Genomic DNA, 22727 nt, shown 5'->3' with positions numbered 1-22727 from the left:
TAGAAACTCTCAATCTCTTGTATGTACCAAATAAGTTATATTCTAGTGTATTTAAACGTTGTTGAGTTTTATAAATGTCTGACTTTTTAAATGCTGTTTTTTTGTCCATTTTTATTTTTATTATTTTTTAAGAACTTTTATTGAGATACAGTTAACATACAATAAACTGCATATATTTAGAGTGTACAATTTGGTATCCCAATCTCCCAATTCATTCCCCCCCAACCCTCCCCGCTTTCCCCACTTGGTGGGGAAATGCTGTTTTTGATAAAGGCCAGTGCTGCTGTAATATCACAACCTCACCCTATTGTGTGAAAATAGAAAGTTTCATTCCCTCACTTGAAGTAGAAAAATGAGTATCTGATCATCCTTAGAAGACAAACCATAAAATGCCTGCTGGCAAAGGAAACAAAAAGAGAGATACGTAACTCAGCTTTAGACAAACAATGAAACTTCACAGTCTGCTCTGTTTGTCAGCGACTTCTGGCAGTATAGTTAACAGCAAAAAATGCTTATTGCTCAGCAAAATCTACGTGACTATCAGACTGCGTGTGTGTGTGTGTGTGTGTGTGTGTGTGTGTGTGTGTGTGTGTGGTGTGTTGATGGGGTTCAGGACACACTATCACAAAATGGCACTTTGGTATGTTAAATACTTTAAGCTGAAGAAGTTTGAGAAAATAGCAGAAACAGGAAGGTCATTCTGACATTCTTCCAGCCCTTCTTCCCTGAAATAGGTCAGAAAACCCTCATGGTGAAATGTGCCCTCCCTATACCTGGGCCCTGAGAAGAATCCAAACAAACAGACTCTGTTAAGTTTCTCTGTTTTCTAAACTTACCTCCTATTCTTTAGCCAATTATATTCCTTCCTGACTACCCACTCTTCATCAAACCTGGCATCAAAATACTCAGGTGTAACTATTTCTTTGGGTTTTCATCTCCTTACAAAGGTTCCTGTGTGACATAAAATTTATATTCAATAAATATGTATACTTCTCTCTCGTTAGCCTGTCCTTGTCAGTTTAATTTTCAGACCCAGCCACGGGCCCTAAAGTGTCAAGGAAGATTTTTGCCTCCCCTATAGTATGCTAAGATGAGAATGTAAATTTTCAGATTATAGCATTATGAAAATTGTGTAGCAGCCATGAAATGAGGCCAAGTTTTAAAATACATATAAAAATATGGAACAAATTGGTACTCAATTATTCAACTAAATTTACAAAAGCAATGCTAATTTAAAAGTTACTACATATATTTTTGATCTCTAAATACATAAAATCAGATTTTTAAAATTACCAAATATAGTGGAAATTTAAGGATCAACTAGTGACTGTAGTGAGATGAGGCTAGTTCTTTTAAATATTACTACACTATTACTCTTAACAATTAGTAAACATTACTACCCTTTTAAAAATTCTAAGGTAGAATTCCTATAGTGATGCTTGTCTTGAATCTCCCTTGATTCTCTTAGAATCCTTAATTACTAATCTATGCAATCAAGGCTTCCCTTATATTCTTTAATTATGACATTTACCATGTTGCCTGTGCCTTTTCTCATTGCTCTGTCCTTGAGGAAAGAACTCTATCTCTTTTTACGCATAGTCCCAGAGCTTAAAATAACAAGAATAATGGTTAACTGTTATTGAATGCCTGCATTAAATCTACTAATTGGTCCATCTATCTGAATATAAAATACAGCCTCTTATTCTAACTGTTGCTAGATTCCACAATTGCTGCCTAACTTCCCTACAATAAACAGAATAACATATTGCATTTATCTTTTGGGACTCTCACATATAAACATTAATAAAACAGAAACAAACAAACAAAATTTCCTGGTTTCTTTCCCCCAAATTTGTTCCTGCTAGCATATTAAAAAATACATATAGATAATAATCATAATGATTTTTTCATTTTCGAAACTATTACTTTGGGTTCCAGGGTGATTTCTAACATTCTTTCAAAGACATAAGTGTACAGATAGAAATTTAGGAGATTTAGGAAAACAAAACCAAGATTAAAACTTTAATATTGAAGATGATTAAACCTACTAATATGTTAATTATTGAAAAACATTAATCCGGAGGTTGTTAATCTTTAAATCCCCTATATTCTTTTTCTGGCAATTTTTCAGAAAGATGAAAAGTTTTAAAAGGTCAGGTTAGAGTCTTATAAACAGAAGGATGGCTAATATCCCTGGAAGACATCACCATGGGTGGTAGATATTTTGTGAAAACAATTTTCAGTCAAATGAGTTGTTCAAATAAAGGTTCTGGTTTAAATTAGTTCTCTTTCTTTCTCTTTAAAATATAAAAAGACAATACTTGTGTTGATTGCATGCTTTTTGTTGTAATTACAAGACAATTTTCTTTGAACAGTGTCTGTCTCTTAATCACAAGTAACAGCAGGTACTGAGCAATTGATATGCCACACATCTTGCTCTGAACAACATCCACAAAAGCTGCATTAAGAAAAATACTAAATAGTTACAAATTAAATAATGATGCTTTTTTCCCACCTGAGCTAACAAGTGCAGCACACTTGGAAATGCATGCTGAATCCACCTATTCCCATGAATTTAAGTGTTTGGCATGAGTTTTTGTTGTTATTAAAGATTTACATGTTGAAGCCCTATCCCCCCCACACGACTATATTTAGAGATAGAACGTTTAAGGAGCTAAATAAAATTAAATGAAGTCATAATGGTGAGGCCTTATTCCAGGAGGACTGGTGTCCTTGTAAGTAAAGGAAGGGTCACCAGGTGTGCCTTTGCACAGAAGAAAGGCCAGGTGAGAATTCAAGAAGAGCACCTCCTGTGACTAAAGAAAGAGGCCTCAGGAAAAACCAACCCTGCCAGCATTTCATCTCGGGCTTCCAGCCTTCAGAACTGTGAGAAAATAAATTTCTGTTAGTTAAGCAACCCAGTGTGTGGTATTTTGTTATGGCCATTTGACAGTATTTGAAGAAAAATATATGAGACAAAGGAAATCCTTTATAAAATTCCAAGAAAGATTTAAAAAGAGATATAAAAAATTTTGAGTGAAGATTTTAGATATGGAAGCAAAGAAAACCTATTCTGCAGATGAAAGCAATTCAAAAAGAAGACAAAGCAATATAAGAAAACCACTAAAAGCCATAATAAAAATAAAGTAAAAAAAAAAAAAAAAACATTGACCAACTTTTTTAAAAGGCACATTATTTGCTGAGCAATTTGATACTAAACGGACAAGACCAAATCAAATCTAGTAAAACTGCTGGGCTATAAAAAAAAAAAAAAAGAACAAAAAATAAATTATTTGGCCATATAAGCAGGGAGATTTTAAGGAATGAAAAAATCTGATTAGTGTCAGGCATTTTGAAGGCAACATATTGTGCCAAAAATTGGAGAAAATAGGAAAGAAAATGTGAACTGGGGCTGTTATTTGTAATCTAATAGGCAATCACATATAAAGGTCACAGAACAACTTTTATAATCATGCAGAATCTCAAGGAACCAAAATAAGATTGGAGAAGTTTTCTCAAAGGGACTAGGGGGTATTATATAAATATTTTTTAGAGCTCAGAAGGCAGACATAGTGGTAACTGAAGAGTACATAATTGATTCATATTCTTGGCAATCTAGATCTGATACAATTATTTTGAAATGTGAATGGTTGGAGGGAATGACAATACTTGGAAAGCTGCATAAATTCACTATTCAATAAAATAAATTGTTTTAGGCAGGAGTTGGTAAACTAAGCCTTGGGACAAATTCAGCTTGCTGCCTATTTTCATAAATAAAGTTTTGTTGGAACACAGCCATGTTAATTTGTCTACATATTGTCTATACTTCTTTCATGCTACAAAGGCAGACTTGAGCAAGTGTATAGATTGTAGGGCCCACAAAGGGGACCCGTTTTTCAGAGGTATTAATTGAGAATAAGGAAATATATATTGATACATAAATATATAGATATATGTGGGTGTTATATATATATTTATGTGTGTATGTTTAGTACCTCATGCTTTTTTGATAAATTCCTTTTCTGATTATACATGCAGAATTATTATTATTTTTTTGCTTGTAACTAGAGTCCCAAACTGATAAATACTCTTCAAGAGTCCCTTGCCCTATATTCATACCACTATAATATGAACACTTGGAAGAGTGATTATTAATCAACATAAAGTAAAGGGTATTTCATCCAGTCTATGCCTGGTCAGGAAACAGTAATAATATATACAGTAATCTTCACTGTCAATCAACCAACTTCATTTATCCTTTGGAATTGCAATTAGAATTTAAGCTGAGTGGTTGAACAGAAATTGAGATAAAGTATACTAAATCCCCAAAGACAACTTATCCAGTAATTACATAAGTAGAAATACAGAACAAATGCTACAGAATTAGCATCGGTCCTGAAACATAAAGGATTACTTCTCCGATGTCTTTTCCACATGAAAACTTTTTGCAGCGGAAAATATTACAGGAATGTTTAACTACAAACAATGAGCATATGTAATAAGACTTCTTAAATAAAGAATGAAAACTAACCATGTCATCTAACTAATCTAATCTTATATAAAATTAGTTGTATGAGGTTAGCTTCCCCAGAAACAGACTCTCGGAGGGACGTTTGCATGCAGGTAAGTTAATTGGAGAGTGAAGGACATAGAACTGCTCAGAGGGAGGACTTGAACTTCAACATGGTCATGGCAGAGGCACCAGTCAGTCAATCCTGTGGGGAGCCCTGGGGCTGGGACAGTCCTTCAGAGTTAGCCTGCCTTCAGGCAAAGCATCCAGTCTTTGAATGTGCACTGTCTCAGGGCCACAGGGTAAACTTGGATAAGGCAATTCTTTCAGATCATCTCCAGTGAGCTCTCAGCTGCCAGTGCTCCCAGCAGCTGGGGGAAAGACAACCTCAGTCTTCAAGAGCAGAGCTCAATAGCACTGCAACACACATTATAATCCATTCCTCTGCTGCTGTACTCTGTATCCCTTATGTATATAATTCTGGGAGGAGCTTCTTCAGAATTGTTGCTCTCTTTTCTTGGGGAGACTTACAGGAGGACAGTCAGTGGAAATACACTAGAGGCTGCAACTGATACTCGTCTCTCTCTTCTGCTCTTTTCAGATTTCCATCACCAGCTAGTTTCTTCTACCACTAGTTTGTGTATTGCCTTTTATAATGTGCCTTCGGTGGATGCTAACGTGTGATTCAAAGGTCTTTACACTTTGTGCCCATTCCCGTAGGTCCACCAAATGCTGCTTCCACAGATGGACTTGACCTCAATCTTCCAACCTTTCTGAGTTTCTGACCAAATAGACAACTCATTTTCTATTTTCCATGAGCCTATACGTATTTTTATCAGCCTTTTCTCTTTCCACACATAGTTGATTTCTAGGTGTTGATTCCAAAGTTCTGCTCACTAGGAGGAATTCTCCTCTATTCTGCCTTTGACAGTCATCCGTGAGAGAGAAGACTGGAAAGCAAAGCATTCCATTTTTGGTGTGTACTCATATACTTACTATGAGACAAGACTTCCACTTCTCTCTTCTATTATCAAGTCAAAAAGGACTCCTTTAGATGGGGATTGGTGTGAGCTGAAGGAGGGCCAGAAGGTGACTTTACAGTCAGGGCCACCAGCTCATGCAGGTGATTGTGATTTTCGTGCCTGTTCTTGCCTAATCCCAGATGTACCACTTCCAAATTATAATGGATTGTGTGGGCTGGCCCTACTTTATGAATTTGTGGATCTGACAGAAGAAAACCACTGAGAAGTATTTCTGACGGGATCATCACTGATATTCCATTTCAGGTATTCCACCTTTACCAAGGCTTAAAATCTCTAGAGGCCTAGTTGGACAAACTCCAGACTGTCCAATTGGAGCTTGCTACAAACTCCAAACTTCCAAGATACCTCTAATACCATGGGGACTGCAGAGTGTTTGGGCCAACTGGCAGTGCCACTTGCACGGTTGTTTAAACCTACTTCTCTTAGTCAAACTCAAAGCCTTTTGTGTGTTACCAACAGAAGAGGATGAGAAATGTTCTAAGATGTGAGATGGGCTATCTCCAGAAAAGGCCTACCAGGAATTATGTCTCCTTCTTAGTGGTGGGAGGTGTGAAATACAGTAAACTGTCTTTTACTTTGGAGCAAATGTACTGGTGTTCCCCAGACTACAGGCTACTTATGACTCAGACTCTAAAGGCTTCGTAAATTTATCTCCCATTATTTAGAGCACATATGTCTTACCAAGTCCTCTAACTTACTTGCCACTTCTTGCTTATGCAATTTAATTTCAATAATATCCTTTTGAATGTCCAGAGAGCCCATGTTCCTTTCGACTATATTTTAACAAAGTTTAGAATAGCTAACTTAGCATGAGGATAAGACAGTAGACTGTTGATGGGATTATGTTGCTATAGGACCTTTCTTACAGGTCTTGTGGCCAAGATCAAGAATAAATGATGGAGCGAGGTGCTTTATGAAGCACGGTCCTCTGCATCATCTTCAAGTCTCTGACGGAGAGGAGTGGGTGGGACACCGCTACAGGTGCAGAGGGTTCACATGTGAGGGTATTTTAAGGCTTCTCAAGTGGAATGACCCAACATTGCCTTCCCATCTCAGGATCTTCTTCTTCCAATCAAGACCTTATGTTTGTGTAGGACACTAGCTAAAAATAAGAATTTCACCTTCTCTAGAGCTCTTCTACTCTTAATTTTAAGTGTGAGGTTTAATCATCAGCTTTCTGCCTTCCTGCTAGAGGAAATGAGTCTTTTTATATCCTGCAAAAGAGGCCCTCTGACTTTCATAATTAACTCTCATTTAATTAATCACTATCAGCATGTTTCTGTCTTTCTCCAGTGCATCAATGTTTACTGTCCTTGCAATACCTAATGCAGTTGAACCTCTCTGAAGCCACTCATCACCCACCAGTGCATTTGCTTTCCTTGGTGCTCCATCCAACTTCACCACTTGAAAAAAATAGTTTAACAATTGCACCATGATATGCCAAAGTCATTGTGACACCTTTCAACAGTGACAGAATAAATATTACCAGCTCCCAGTGGATATCATTTCCAAAATCCCATTTTAGAATCTGTTTCCTTAGGCCTTGTCAGGCACCAACCTCTTAGGAAGGGTTTTCTGGGGAATAGACCCTGAGACTGATGTTTGCCCACAGGGAATTAAATGGAGAGTACTCTTGGGATCAGCTACTGTGAGGGAGTGAAAGACACAGGTCTGATTAGAGAGAGGCACTGACAGCAGTGCAGTCATAACCAAGGTCTAAGTTAATTCCACAGAAAGCCTGGAGCTCAGATGGCCCTTTAGAGCTGTCCCAAATTAACGCAAGGGGCCAGGTCTTTATAGGTTTAGTAATCAAACCTGCTGAATAAGCAGGTTAGGAGAAAAGGGGAGCTGGATAGTGTTAGTGCTACTATGAAGTCATTCTGAGTACAGCTGAGATCATAACACAGATTGGTCACTTCTCTCTAAACTCTCCATTATCAGCCCTTTCTTTAATATTAAATAAGTAGGGAGACATGATAAACTTATACATCCTTCTTTCCATTAGAACTTAAATATATTGGCATCCTTTTCAACTTGAAAAACTTTGAATCTGGGAATTTTGAACCAGTGTCAGGTTTCATAGTTAGGCTGAAGAAAAGCACAGCTTCTGTCATGGCAGCTGAATTAGGAGAAGCAGAACATAGATTTACATTTTTCTTCCAGTGTTTACCCTTAAATTCTTGGACAGTTAATTCTGGTGATTATGAATATTTCAGGGGTGCTCTATACTGTTTATTCTTCTCCCCTTTTCCTCCAATAGAGAGGAATATTTTAGTAATCGATACATAATATGTTTTAATTTGTATAAATGGGTTCTAAACATAAATTGCATAAAGTCTGATAGTTTTCATATTGGAAATTAGATGGACATCAGGCCACAGAATTATAAAAATGAATTTTATACATTTATTAAACTTTACTTTTTTCAAAGACTATTATTCAGAATGATATAGAATATTATAATTTAATTTTACTAATTAGAAATTGTATTTAAACGTTTAACTAAATAGATACTTTAAAATTTGGGGGCAAAATAATATTTGCTCAAATATCTAAATAATCAAAAATTTTAATTTTGATTTTGATTTATTTTAATTTACATGTTTGATATCATAGTTATTAGGTAACATATTTTATTTATTATGTAATACTTTTGATGATTATTGCCAATAATTATGTTACATAAAAATATTGACTATGGTAATATAATTAGTAATTATTGAAAATGAACCCTAACACATTTCCATTTTGTATTTCATTATTTAAGAATTTCAAATTCATTTTCTGTATTATTATTCAGTATTCAGTACTTTATCATTACCCCATGCCTCTGAAAGCTATGAGATTTTACCCTACTGGAGAACTAGCTTGTTACCTGGCCAAAGTCTCATAGTTTCTGTTAGAAACCTGCCGAGTCAGAGACCAAAGGCATTTTGTTACTCATAGGACTGGTGGTAGTCAGAGTATCTGCATTTCTGTGTGGTGACCCAAGCCCTACTTCCCACAGGGTGACCCAAAGAGGACCAGCGAGTTGTATTAGAAGGAAGGAGTCTTAAACTTAGCACAGAAAATCATTAACAATGACAGTGAGCACTCCTGACTTTTGCAACACTATTTAGAGAGCAACACAATTTTCCAAGGCTATTCTCTATACAAATATTCTTGAAAACATAGTTTGAAACAAAGGACAGTCAGTACCTCTGCGTACAAAATGTGCAGAAAATTGAGAGATCCATGGAAGGTTGTCTTCCAATAATCATTACTGCCATGAAAATGTAAATTATGTTCAAATCTTGATTCTAACAACTTATTTTTTTCTGGGATAAAACTTTTAAACTTTATAGAAAAACATTAAAAATTAGCTATGTTTTTAAAAGAATTTGCTCATTCAAATGTTCCCTGCCCATCAGCAGAACATCCAAATATTTGCAATAATCAAATTCAGTCATCTTTGATATTTTGCATACTTTCACTCATATACAGTAAAAACCATAGTTTTACATAGTTCTTTGCTTTAAATTTTTCTCCTTATAAGATACATATGTTGTGGTAGGGCAGCACAACATTTTTTACTTAACAGTTTCTGGTTTGATTTATAATATTTGGATATATTGTATATGAATTTCCAATTGCATTCTTGTTAATGCATCAGTAGTATGTTTTGTGTTAATTCAACACTTTTCACTATAATATTACTTTGTGCAATCTAGTTGTTAATAAAATGGTTTTAGACACCTCATTTGAAATAGAATTCACTGTCTAATTGGAATATATTGGCTGAGCTGCTTTCACCATTGCTGAAGTCACTGTGATAGTTTCATTAGTCCTATGAACATTTAGCTCTGTTGAACTAAAAACACATTTTGTTCAGAAAATGACTGAATTTAAATAAATAATTTGATATATGTTATGTGCATGCATCCTCAGACCACTGTTCAAAATAACAGCAGTATTCATATTGGGGAACATTAAAAACAAATTTAAGGTTCAAGACTGGCACAGATATGGCACTAAATGTATACAAGAGCAAAAGATAATCCCTGTATCTAACAGAAAAGATTCATAACTCTTGCCTTGTCTAGTGATTTAAAGGTTATTTTAAATTTCTTGATAGTTCCCATTTGACAATCCATTGTAGGAGACACATAAAAAGAGAAATTGCCAAAATTTCAGCTGTCCTGTGTTATTAAGAATTAATATTAGCATACAAATGCATGTCAGATATTGTGAACGAACCATCATCTGGAGGCACTTATGTCTATGAAACTTAGTGGCTAATATCTCAGGATACAATACATAAGCCTTGAGAGTTAATTTATAATTGCAAATTGTCAGGTGGGGTTGAACTCTGAATCAAAATCATAGTGACTGGCATGAAATTGAATTTATAATTAAGCAGGGCCTTTCTTAAAGAACAGAATGTGCTTTCAAAGAGAATCAAAAACAAATGCACTTTAGTGTATATATTTCTTGCCGTTTTCAGCACCACTGTTTCCCCTTTTATATCCATTAGACGGCTACTACATATATACTTCTAATTTTTAAAAAAATAATTTATTTTCTGTGCAGTCATTTTTACCTTAGTAATTTGAGATGCAAGTTAATGTGCTCCTATAGAAAATTTGAATTTGTAATGGTATGTTTCATGGTGTGTTAGATAAAGAAAATCTTGTATATCAAAAATTTAAAGGAAGATCTGCCTTTACTCTAGAAAAAATAATGCTAATGCCATCAATCACCAATGATTGTTCTAAGCTCTCTGTACAGCATACTATTTACTCTAAAATATGACCTGTAATTAAGATCAATTATAGCTCCAGAGCTATTAAGAATTAACGTTTTAGGTATTAAGTTAGCAAATTGCTTCACAGAAGACGTTGCGGCATTGTATAATTAATAAGAAAACTTCACAAAATGCTGTATTACAAGAACCTTGAAAGTTGCAAAATAATTAATTGTATTTAATCAATTAATGTGCATACATATTTAATAATAAAAATAGTTAAATATACTTTGTTCACTTAATTGAATATTTTTTTAGTTAGGTAACTAACAACATGAAAAGACTACTTTGAATAACAATAATAGCAATAATGACAGTATGAATATATAAACACTAAAATTATATGAAAATATGAACAAATAGAAAAAATAATAGAATCTAAAAATACTTAAAACCTTATGCTCAGTAAGAGAGCATATTAATATATATTCCTCCTTTGTATGATATAATTTCAATGTTATATTAATGTTTACATTATTATTAATATGAAAAAGATACTTATGTAAGATTGTAGAAACTCAAGCTTGAATTATATTCTGTTCCATAGAATTAGGGAAATTAGTGAAGTGGGTTTTTTTTGTTTTTGTGTTTTACAAAGCAAAGAAACTTTAACTATTACACTCACACAATTAATGTTTAAGTGTCCTGAACTTTATCCTGGTAGCTTAAAACAATCAAGTATCAGCCTCCACAGAAAAACTGTTTTAACTTCCTAACCCTATTCAAAGGACAAAAGGGGGGGCAAACGGTTGCATACTGTTATATGGTCATTATAAAGATATGAAAAAGCAGATCTTATAAAGGAGAACTATGTTTTGTTATTTGTAATATTATTTGTTCATTGCTTTTAGTAGTCAGTAGTTTGTGATATATTTGGTGAGCATAAATGTAATATGTAATTAACTCAACTTTGTTTTATCTGTACCTAGAATACAGGTTTGTTTTAAGTGGTAGAGAAATAAAGATGGGAAAGAAAATATCATTTGAGCTTATATATCCTATGAGAAAATTATTTTCATCCCCATTTCATTGATGAAAAGACTAATACCTTATAATAGCTTGCTAGGGTTGCCATATCAAAGTACTAAAGACTCGGTGGCTTAAAAAACAGAAATTTATTCTCTCATAGTTCTTGAGGCTAGAAGTCTGGAATCAAAGTGTCAGCAGGATTGATTCTTCAAGGGCCTCTCTCCTTGGCTTGTAAATGGCTGTCTTCTCCCTGTTTCACCTGGCTTTCCCTCTGTGAATGTCTCTGTCCAAATATCTTCTTCTTATAAGGACACAAATTATAATTGGATTAGGGCCCACCATAATGACTTCATTTTAATTTAATTCCCTATTTAAAGACCCTATCTCCAAAACACCCATAATCTGACTTACTGGGGGTTAAAACTTTAACAGATGAATTTTAGGGGACACAATTTAGCCCATAAGACACCTGATAAGCTTAATAAACTTTCCCAAGTTCACATAGACAAGCTGGTATTCTGTAATTCCAGCAGCTATTCTGTCACAAAGAAAAGACACAGCAAAATATTCTAAAATAAGGAAAATAATATAGAATTTCTTCTTTACAAAGCTAATAAAATCCATCATCACAAAATATATCATCATGCACTGCAATATACATAAAAATAAATTGATCTTCTGAGCCTCAGGTTGACATTACACAAACAATTGGCTCAGCTTTTCTCCTTCCAGTTTTCTTTCATGAATGTCCTTCTGATGTGGTTCATTAAACCATATCCTAAAGGTTTCAATATATTAAGTTCCAATTTCAACTCTTTATTTTCTCAGTATTCTTTTTAATATTGACCATTTAAAAAATCATATATTTAAATATATTGATAAAGAGTATTTCAAGTGGCTGATATTAGGGATTAAATATGGGGGGACTATGTATAAAGTTTCGGGGGGATTATGTGTAAAGGTCTTGGTGTGTACTGCAATTTTTGCATCTTTGAGTAAATATCTGGAATTGGCATTTCTGAGTTATATAGCAAATTTAACTTTATGAGGAATCTTCAAACTGTATTCCAATTTTGCTGTGTGATTTTGCATCCCAACCAGTCTTGACAGAGTTCTAGTTGCTCAACATCCTCAGCTGTACTTGGTATAGTCAGTTGCTCTATTTTTACTTTTTTAAAAATTTTTGCTATTTTAACAAGTGTTGATGAGTAGCAATATCTTATTGTGGTTTTAGTTTGTACTTCCTTAATAATGAACAATTTTGAATCTCCCTTCATGCATTAATTTTAAATTCATATTTCTTTTTAGGTAAAGTGGTCAAACTACTTATCTATTTTTAAATGAACTATTTCCTTAGTTTTGAATTGTGAGAATTATTCATACATTCTACATGTAAGTCCTTTATCAGAAATGTGTACTGCAAAATTTTGTGTCAGTCCACGGCTTATTTTTTCATTTTCTTAACAGTGTTCTTTGGAGAAAAAGTATCTTAATTTTGATAAAGTTCAAGTTACAATTTTTCCTTTTATATTTCAGTTTTGTGTCCTGCTTATAATTCTACATAACCACAAATTAAAAATGTTTTCTTCTACTTTTTCCAATAGTTTTATAGCTTAACTATTATATTTAGCTCTGTGATCTATTTCACATTTTTAATATGATGAAAGTCATGGTTTAATGTCATTTTCTCTATATGCATATACAATTGATCCAGTCCCATGTGCTGAAAATAGTATGTTTCCTCTCTGGAATTGTTAGCCATTTTCAAAAAAACAACTGTCTCTAAATAGTTGAGTGTATATCTTGATTCTTTCTTCCAATGATCTATATTTCCATCCTTTTGTCAATACTACAGTGTCATGGTTATATAACTTTATAATAAGTTTTTTAATCAGATAGTATAAATGCTTCCATTTTTTTCTTCATTTTCAGACTGTATTGATAATTCTACGTCTTTTGCTTTTCCATTTATTTTTTACAAACAGACTGCTGATTTCAAAAATACCTGCTAAAATTTTGATTGAGGCTGCATTGACTCAATAGATCAATTGACATCTTAACATTGTGTCTTCTGATCAATGCACTTGATAGACCTCTTTATTTGTTTAGGTTCCTTTATTTTTTCCATCAAGATTTTTTGGATTCTAGCATATACATCTTGTGCATAGATTTGTTTCTAAGTATTTCATTTTTATCAATGGTATTTAAATTGAATATACATTAAAATATATATATACATATAGCTTAGTGCATTTTTCAAATGTGGATTTTTCAAACTGTAGTTTATAGAAATGCAATTTAATTTTGTATATTGAATTTATTTCCTTGGATTTTGCTAAATTCACTTATTAGTTGTAGCAGGAATTTTTAGAGATTCTTTAGAATTTTCTATATAACCAATCACACAGTCTATGAATACAACTGTTTTTGATTTCTTCCTTTCTAATCTGTATGCCTTTCAGTAAAATGTTAAACAGAATGTTATTGCCTTGTTCTAGTGCTTAGAGGAAAAGCATAGTCATTCACTATCAAATACGAAATTAACTGTAGGTTTTACAGCATGAGAACAACATTACAACATGTGTAGTTTTCTATATTCTCAGTGCAAGTGGAAGTCCTGAGGGACCATTTTGACTGTCATAATGCCTTAGAAGTACCATTGTTACTTAATATGCAAGGGCCAGAGATGCTGCAAAATGCCGGCAATGCCTCTATTAAGGTTGTTCTGGAGTCAAGAACAAAGAAAAATGAGATTTTACTGGGATATGTATGAATACTCCCATGTCTTCTGAAGCACATGAAAAAGGCATGTCTTTGAAGGGTAGATAATGGAAATATATATACATACATATATATATTTTTTAAAAATTTGCTAACACATTATTAACTGCAATAAATACAATAGTACATATATGTATATATATGTGTGTGTGCATACATATATATGTACTGCAAGAAATTAAGCAACAGAAACCTCAGTTAAATAGAGTTTAAAGAGCAGAAGCAGAGCTCTCACACCCTGCAATGAGAGCAGAACCCAACAAAAAAGAAGAAAGATGGAAATATTCCTCTTCTTCCCCGGCAGGGACTCAGCCAATGAAAAACTGTGGACTCTCGGTTTACTACAGCCCTCCCAACTTCCTTTCCCCCTCTATAAAAGCACTGTCTTTCCTGGACATGCAGGGACTTTCAGGTGGCTTGCCACGGTTGCAGACCCAGAATTAAAATCCTCACCTGATCCAAATTATCCCATATTTGCAGGAGAAATATCTGGTAGTCTGTTTCAGGTCAACATTTTGGTGGCCTATCCAGGGACCAGAGAAGACTCCCAGTGGCTCCAGGTCTGGTGAACAAACAAGTGCTGTACCCACAAGTGAGGCCACTGCTGCGCCCTGCTTTTCCCGCCAACCCTGAAGTTTTTGATGGACCTCTTTCTTCTGATCTGATCTCATGCCCTCTTTGTGTTTGAAGCTCTCCAGGCTTTATTCCGGGTTTACCCAAAGGTTTGATCTTTCTGGTTAAAGCCTTGTTCTGTATGTGAATACTTATTTAGCACTTTGGTCTGATTTGGAGATCAGACTGTTTCACTGAAGCTGCCTAACCTTCAACCCATTTTGTGGGTAACAGGGATGGTTTCTCTGAAACAGTGCCAGATTTCTCAGCCTTTGGCCTATTCTTCTGCAAGGGCTGCCCTCTGCAGACTGACTATAAAAAAGCCTTTGGCCTGGCTCCTCCAGGACCAAGCTGTCTTCATAGGACTGGCTGGGATTGGCTTGCAAGCTGTTTGAATTGAGCCTTTTGTGGTGTAAGCTGTTTGAGCTGTTTGAAGATTGTTCTTTAGAGGAAAAATATGAAATCTGATTCCAGTTATCACAGTATTTTGAGCTCCCCCCACCCCAGTTTTATGTTTAAAAAACCGAGGTCCTTCCTCATGGACATTTTTAACCAAATGGACTGTCCTGACCAAAGGTAATTTGGAATATCAGTGTTCATTGTGGGAAACTTTTGAAATCCACAAACTTAATTTCCTTAAACCTGAATTGGACTACAACAGCTCAGAAATTTCCAGAACTGAGTGGGATGCTTATTTCAATTGGTATTTTGAGACCTCCCAGAATTTTCAGAAGCCTAAAACTGACTCTGCAAAATGATTTTAAGATTGTATAAGGCAAACAAATTATTAAAGAAAAATAAAATGGCTCCTGAAACCCCAGTCTCTTTTTCCTTGGCTTCTTTGTCTCAAGATCTGCCCTCCTGCACCATCTTCTTCCCTTCCTTCTCCGCTGCCTGTGCCTCCACTATACCCTCACTTTCTCCATACTAGTTCTCTCACCAAACTTCCCCTTTACTCTGAATCTCTCCCCGCTCCCTCTTCCTCAGAACCTGTCCCTTTAAAATTAAGCCTTCTGAGGATCCAGAGGTTATACCCTTAATTTCTTATATCCCCTGGACTAAAGCTGAACTGCAAGCCATAGTAAAAGATTTTCCCAAAGTAAACAAAGATCCTCATGGATTTGCTGGGTAATTTAATATAGTCTTTCAAACTTATCAACCTGGTTTCTCTTAACGAACTTAGTTTGTATGCTTGTTGGTAAAGGCCAGGTCAGTGATAGCTGAAAACAACCAACTAGGAAAGAACTGAAAGTTTTCAGGAATTACAATCAACAGACAAGCCTTCATATGATCAGATTCAGGTGATCACTAGGCAATTGCATAGAACAAGTCCTAGGGCTATTCCAAAACCTGTTGATTGGAACAAAATTCAGCCTTGCACCCAGAAACCTGTTATGATCAATGTCAGATTGTTTTTAAAGAAAATTCTGGAACTTCCCTGGTGGCCCAGTGGTTAAGACTCCATGTTCCCATTGCAGGGGCACGAGTTCAATTCCTGGTCAGGGAACTAAGATCCCACATGCCACCTGGCACAGCCAAAAAAACAAAAAAACAAAAAACAAAAAAAAAGAAAAAAAAATGGAAAATTCTGATCTTCAGATGTTGATTCCACCCTAGCAGCTTTTAACTCTATATTTATTAATGGACTGAACTGGGACCTTTCACTTCTAGTAAAAAGGACCAGGACAGAATGTTACACTATGTCCTTTCCATATTTAGTTAATATGGCAAACCAGCTCTCTTGTACTCTGGATAAGTCACTCCCAAGGAAGACTGCCAAAATTCTTAATCTTCAACTCCAGTAAATGAAGGCTCCTAAATGAAACCAAAACCCTCCCAGTTTCTGCTATTATTGTAAAGAGGCAGGACATTGGAAAAGAGATTGTTACAAATTTAAGAGCTTTCAGCAGCTTCAGCCCTCTAATCAGCTTTTACAACTGATTAGAAATTCTCAATGAAGAGGTTCTGACGAACCAGAAGGATTCTTCCTATTCCTCTCTCTTAACTGGCTTGGAGAAACATTTCTCCAGATTGGGGATGGAGATCTTCCAGTCCTAACTGACACTAGAAGCACACTTTTGGTGCCCAACCCCACTACTGTAAAACAGCCCCTGCCCCAGAGTACTGAAACGGCTTGAATAGTGGGGATCTCTAATGAACCTTAAGAGGTTCATCTCTCTGAATCTATTCCATTTTGTTTCGGTCCTTTGAGAGATACACACTCTTTTGTCCTTAGTTCCTCTGCCCCTATTCATTTATTAGTTTGGGACTTCTTACAAAAATATCATGCCAGAATTTCTTTCTCCAAAGGGGGGAATAATTCTAGAAATTGACGGTAATCATCAAAGTAACCCATCAGGTGAATTAAATGAACTTTTGACATCTTTTAGTTGTTCAGTCTGTGACAGTATTAGAGTAGATTCTGGAAATACTGATCATTTGATCCTGTTGAATCAGCTACTATATTCCTTATAGGAAAATCTCCCACTGATGTTGACAAAATCCGCAGTGTGTCTCCCATCAACATTTAAAATACATCTGTCAAAACTTCTTCCCAGAATTAATTAATACCTTATAAGCAAAGAAGCTCGTCAAGGCATAAAGCCTGTAATAGAGGATTAAAAGCGCCTGTCCTGATTATCCCTTGTATTCATTCTAGCCCCTATAACTCCCCCATTTTACTGGTGAGAAAAACTTAAGGTCTGAGAAGAGGTTTGTCCAGGACCCCTAAGCAATAAACAACATTGTTACCCCTCAATACCCTGTTGTCCTTAACCCTCATACATTACTAACATCCATTTCCACTGGAAGTAAATACTGTAATTGATTTATGCAGTGCATTCTTATAGTATTCAGTTGATGAAGCTGGCCTATACCTTTTTACCTTCACTTGGGAAGAAAAACAATTCCCCTGGACAGTAATGCCTCAGGGTTATATTTAGAGTCCTTCTTATTTCTTACCAATCTTGCAGTCTGATCTGGATGATATAAAGCTCCCTAGAGGTTCTACTTTGTTGTACTATGATTTGCTCCTTTACTCTCCTTCTCATGGCTTATCACGGTATCCACTTGTTAAAGCTTTCAGCCTTAAAGGGACATAGGGTGGCCAAAGGAAAAAACTGCATTCGCTCAGGCCAAGGTTGGATATTTAGGGCATCCAATATAAGAACAAGGGGTACACCTAGATCCAGATAGATTTCATGGCGTTCTAAGTTTCTCAAAATTCAGAACTAAGTGCCAACTGTGAGGTTTTCTTGGGTTAGTTCAGTATTGCCGAACTTAGATTCCAAATGTCTCTCCATGGCCAAACTGCTGTATGTTTTACTCAACAGTAATAATCCTGACCTAATTTTATGGGAAGAACCAGATGACATAGACTTCAAGACCTTAAAGGAGAGTTTGATGAACCCACCTACCCTTGGGAATCCCAATTATCAGATTTTTTTTCCCTTTTTGTATATGCAAAGGAAGGGAATGTCCTTGGGGTACTTACTCTAAAACATGGCACCACCATCGACCTAAACACTATTATAGCCAGCACCTGGACCCTGTGACATGGAGAACCCCCACCCTTGCCTTTACGCTATTATGGCCACTGCCCTTTTGGTTACAGTCCATGAGAAAATCATTGTGGGATCCCCTTTAATCATTTTTGTATCTCATGTAGTAGAAACTCCCCTAAATTTCCATCACTCAATGTTTCTCAGCCAGCTGCCTAACTTCCTTTTGTTAACCATCCCTCACATAACTCTTCACTTTGTAATAATCTTGACCCGACTAATCTTCTTTCCTTTGTCACCTCACGACCGCTTAACACTGATGGACCACCTCCTGACTCGTTGTGATGGTCCATTGTGAAATTCCATTGGATAACATTGACTTCTCATGGTTTATTAGTGGTCTTATTTAAAAAGTGACCGTGGCAAATATTCTGGGTTTGATATTACAACTCCTTTTGATGTTATTGAGGCAGTATCTTTACCTATTGCTACTTTGGCCCAACAGGCTGTTATACCCTCTTACAGGGGATTGTACTTTAGCCAAGGACAAAATTATCAATATTTATATTGATACACACACACACACACACACACACACACATATATATATATATATGCTTTTGGAATAGCTCATGATTTTGGAATGTTGCAATGTGGCTTCCTTTCTTTCAGTGGAAATAAAATTTAAAATACCCCTGTATAAGGAATTATTAAATGCAATACCTTTACCTGCTGCATTACCTATTATTTTACCATTCTAGGCATTCTAAACTTGACTATCTGGAAGCTAGGGGAAATCATCTTGCTAATATTTCTGCAAGAGACCAAGAGCAGACAAACCTCTGTTGTGGTCAAAAGGGATATTTCCTCAATGATAACTTGGAAAAACTGGCTACAGAAACCCAACAATTAGCCTCAGAAAAGGAAAAACAAGAAATTCAATAATTGTTGGTTTGATAAAAAAAGAAAGCTCTGGTTGGAACCGAATAACAACCCAGTCCTATTGAAGACTCTAAAATTCCCACTCCTCACCACTGTTCATGCATTAAACTGTTGGGCTACTGACAAAATGATAGCCTTCATGAATCAATATTGGTGGGGAAACATTAACAATGCTGAAAAAAGTGCCGTCCTCACTTGTTCCACTTGTCCAAAGTGCATTATGGAGTTCTGTTTGTACTGCTCTCCTATATTTTAAAACACCTAATGGACCATTCGAAAATAGATTTCATACAACTCCTTCCATCTAATGGATATAAATATATTTTAGTCATGGTTTGTATGTTTTCACACTAGATTGAAACTTTCTCTTGCTGACAGGTTACTGCCTCTTCTGTTGATAAAGTCCTTTTGGAAAAGATTACCCCTACCTGGGGAACTTTTTGAGAACTCCATAGTGATCAAGGAACCCACTTTACTCTCCAGGTGCTTCAAAAAGTCTGCACCATTTGGCCAGTTTTATAACACTTTCACTGTGCTAGCTACCCTCAGTCCTCTGGTTTAGTCGAATGCAGCAATGACATTATTAAGACTCAGTCGGCAAAATTGTGGAGGTCCTCCAAATACTTTGCCCAAAATCACTGCCATTAGTCCTTCTAAATTTCATATCCACCCCTCTTTGAATTTATAAACTCAGACCCTTTGAGACAGTTACAGGATGCCTAGTGACTTGGCTCTTGATTCTATTTTTTTAATTTACTTATTTTTTTAATTGAGATATAATTGACATACAATAAACTGCATATATTTAAAGTGTACAAGTTGTTTTTTTTCTTATTAGTAATGTATTTATGGCAATCCCGATCTCCCAGTTCATCCCACCCCCACCCCGCTTTCCCCCCTTGGTGTCCATATGTTTGTTCTCTATATCTGTGTCTCTATTTCTGCCTTGCAAACTGGTTGATCTGTACCATTTTTCTATATTCCACATATATGCGTTAATATATGATATTTGTTTTCCCTTTTTGACTCACTTCACTCTGTATGATAGTCTCTAGGTCCATCCATGTCTCTAAAAATGTCCCAATTTCATTCCTTTTTATGACTGAATAATATTCCACTGTATATATGCACCACATCTTTATCCATTCACCTGTTGATGGACATTTAGGTTGCTTCCATGACCTGGCTATTGTAAATAGTGCTGCAGTGAACACTGGGGTACATGTGTCTTTTTGAATTATGATTTTCTCTGGGTATGTGCCCAGTAGTGGGATTGCTGCATCATGTGGTAATTTTATTTTTAGTTTTTCAAGGAACCTGCATACTATTCTCCATAGTGGCTGTATCAATTTATATTCCCAACCAACAGTGCAAGAGCATTCCCTTTCCTCCACACCCTCTCCAGTATTTACTGTTTGTAGATTTTCTGATGATGCCCATTCTAACTGGTGTGAGGTGATACCTCATTGTAGTTTTGATTTGCTTTTCTCTAATAATTAGTGATGTTGAGCAGCTTTTCATGTGCCTCTTGGCCATCTGTATGTCTAAGCATCACACCGTGCAACCTGGAGATTTCATCTATTGAAAAAGACCCCTCCAGAAGAACTTTCTTCAGTCTCCTGGAAAAGCCCACAGTCCTTGTGCTGCCACACTCCATGTGTTCATGTGACACACCAAAAGAAAGTGCCAAACCCTGATGAGACCTGCATGTCAACTGGTGACCTAATCCTAGAATTGAAGCATAAGACATCTGATGAGATAGCTTTCCCAAGATATCTGGACCAGGCCTATTGGAAGTTTATCACCAAACCTTTGATGTTAGCACAATACTTCAGAGAATCTCCAGCATCCATTACCTTGATAACATATGGACTTCAGATAGAAAGTGCCTGAGAATTCCCCCCTCCTACCTCTCCTTGTTACTCAAATGTGACCTGAATAGGTTTCCAAAATGCACTTTCAATCAGGTGGGAGACATTGCCCCCAGGAAAGGTCCTTCCTGACATTAAGGGACAAAAAAGCAACAGAAACTGGAAATCCTGACTCTGGATCAGTGATGCTTTCAGAGAAAAATTTTGGTCAAAAGGGAGAAATGTAAGAAAATTAATACACAGAAACCTCAATTAAATAGAGTTGGGACACTAGAAGGGAGAGCTCTCACGCCCTGCTGTTAATGATAGCAGAGGCCAACAGGAAGAAGAAAAACTCCTCTCCTGGCAAGGTTTCAGCCAATGAAAAGCCATGGACTCTTTACCACAGCCCTCCCAAATTCCTTCTCCTCCTATAAAAGTGTTCTCCTTCCCTTGCCATGTGGGGACTTGCACGCGGCTCCCCATGGTTGAAGACCCCGAAATGCAATGCTCTCCTGATCCAGAGTAAACCTATCTTTGCTGAAGAAATATCTAGCAGTCTGTTTGTTTCAGGTCAACAATACATATAATTTCCCCTAAATATTTCATTGTTGGCATTAAGAGGGCATGCTGGAACTGAAATACCTATAAATAAGACATGCATAAGAAATAAGATCTACAATGCAATATTCAAAATTCAACATGGTAAATATCAAATTGGAGGAATGCACTGGGTTCTAGTACTGGAGCACTAGAAAATATTTTCAACTTCTATACTTTTATTTTGGATTAATGATAATCGTGAGCAGATGTTAAACAGAAATGGAGTTCTTCCAAAAATGTTTCTTGCTCAAATACAACATAGCAAGTATCATAGACAGGGAACTGCAGTGAATGGACATGTGTTCAGGGTATCCCCTGAAAAAAAATCTGAATGAACAGAACATTAATCTTGTAAATACTTTTAAAAAATAGAAAATAAATACTTTGGGAAATAAGCAACAGAGACGAATTGAATTTTACAGGGTAACATACTCTACAGAATTGAGATTTTTAAGTCATTATCTAAGAAGGAATCAAAAAAGCCTTTAGCAAAATGTATATCTGCATTCAAAAGGCAAGTAAGAGTTGGAATTGCATTGCTAAAGAGTTAACAATAAAGCAAAAAACAGAGAGGAGAACTGCTGTTTTAGAAATTAGCTAATGTTCACTTAAATTGTTAAATCTAGTATTGGTTATGCTAACTTTAAAATAATATAATTTTAAAAGGTTCTTTGTGGACTATGAAAATGAATGCTGAATCACAGGCTTATTCTTAAGGGAACAAGAAACCAAATTTAGCCAAATGGAGAGTGGACTCGGGGAGGGAGGAAGCATATTTCACTTTTTAAGATCATGGGAAACATTTATTTCACTGGAAATAGACTTTCTTATTCCCTTTATTCATCATGGCTGCAATACTTTCCCTTCCTCTTGCTATTTTGTCTTTGCTGTGTCATATTGGAGTAGTTACAGATGTCAGACAAAATAGGTACTAGGATATATGTGTCAGTGAATGGCATCTGGAGTACACTGTGGCCTCACTTATCACCAGATGTGGTTAGAAAGCAACTGCTAATTTCCCATTTACATCAGATTAAATAGTCACCCAATATTCTATAAAACTCCTGGTAAATAGCAATAAGAAAACCATTCTTTGAACTATTTTGATTTGTATTCCCTGTGAGTCCTGAGAAC

Source organism: Hippopotamus amphibius, chromosome 14 (genome assembly GCF_030028045.1).
Source record: "Hippopotamus amphibius kiboko isolate mHipAmp2 chromosome 14, mHipAmp2.hap2, whole genome shotgun sequence".
Lineage (NCBI taxonomy): Eukaryota > Metazoa > Chordata > Mammalia > Artiodactyla > Hippopotamidae > Hippopotamus > Hippopotamus amphibius.
Note: the sequence above shows the minus strand (reverse complement) of the source record.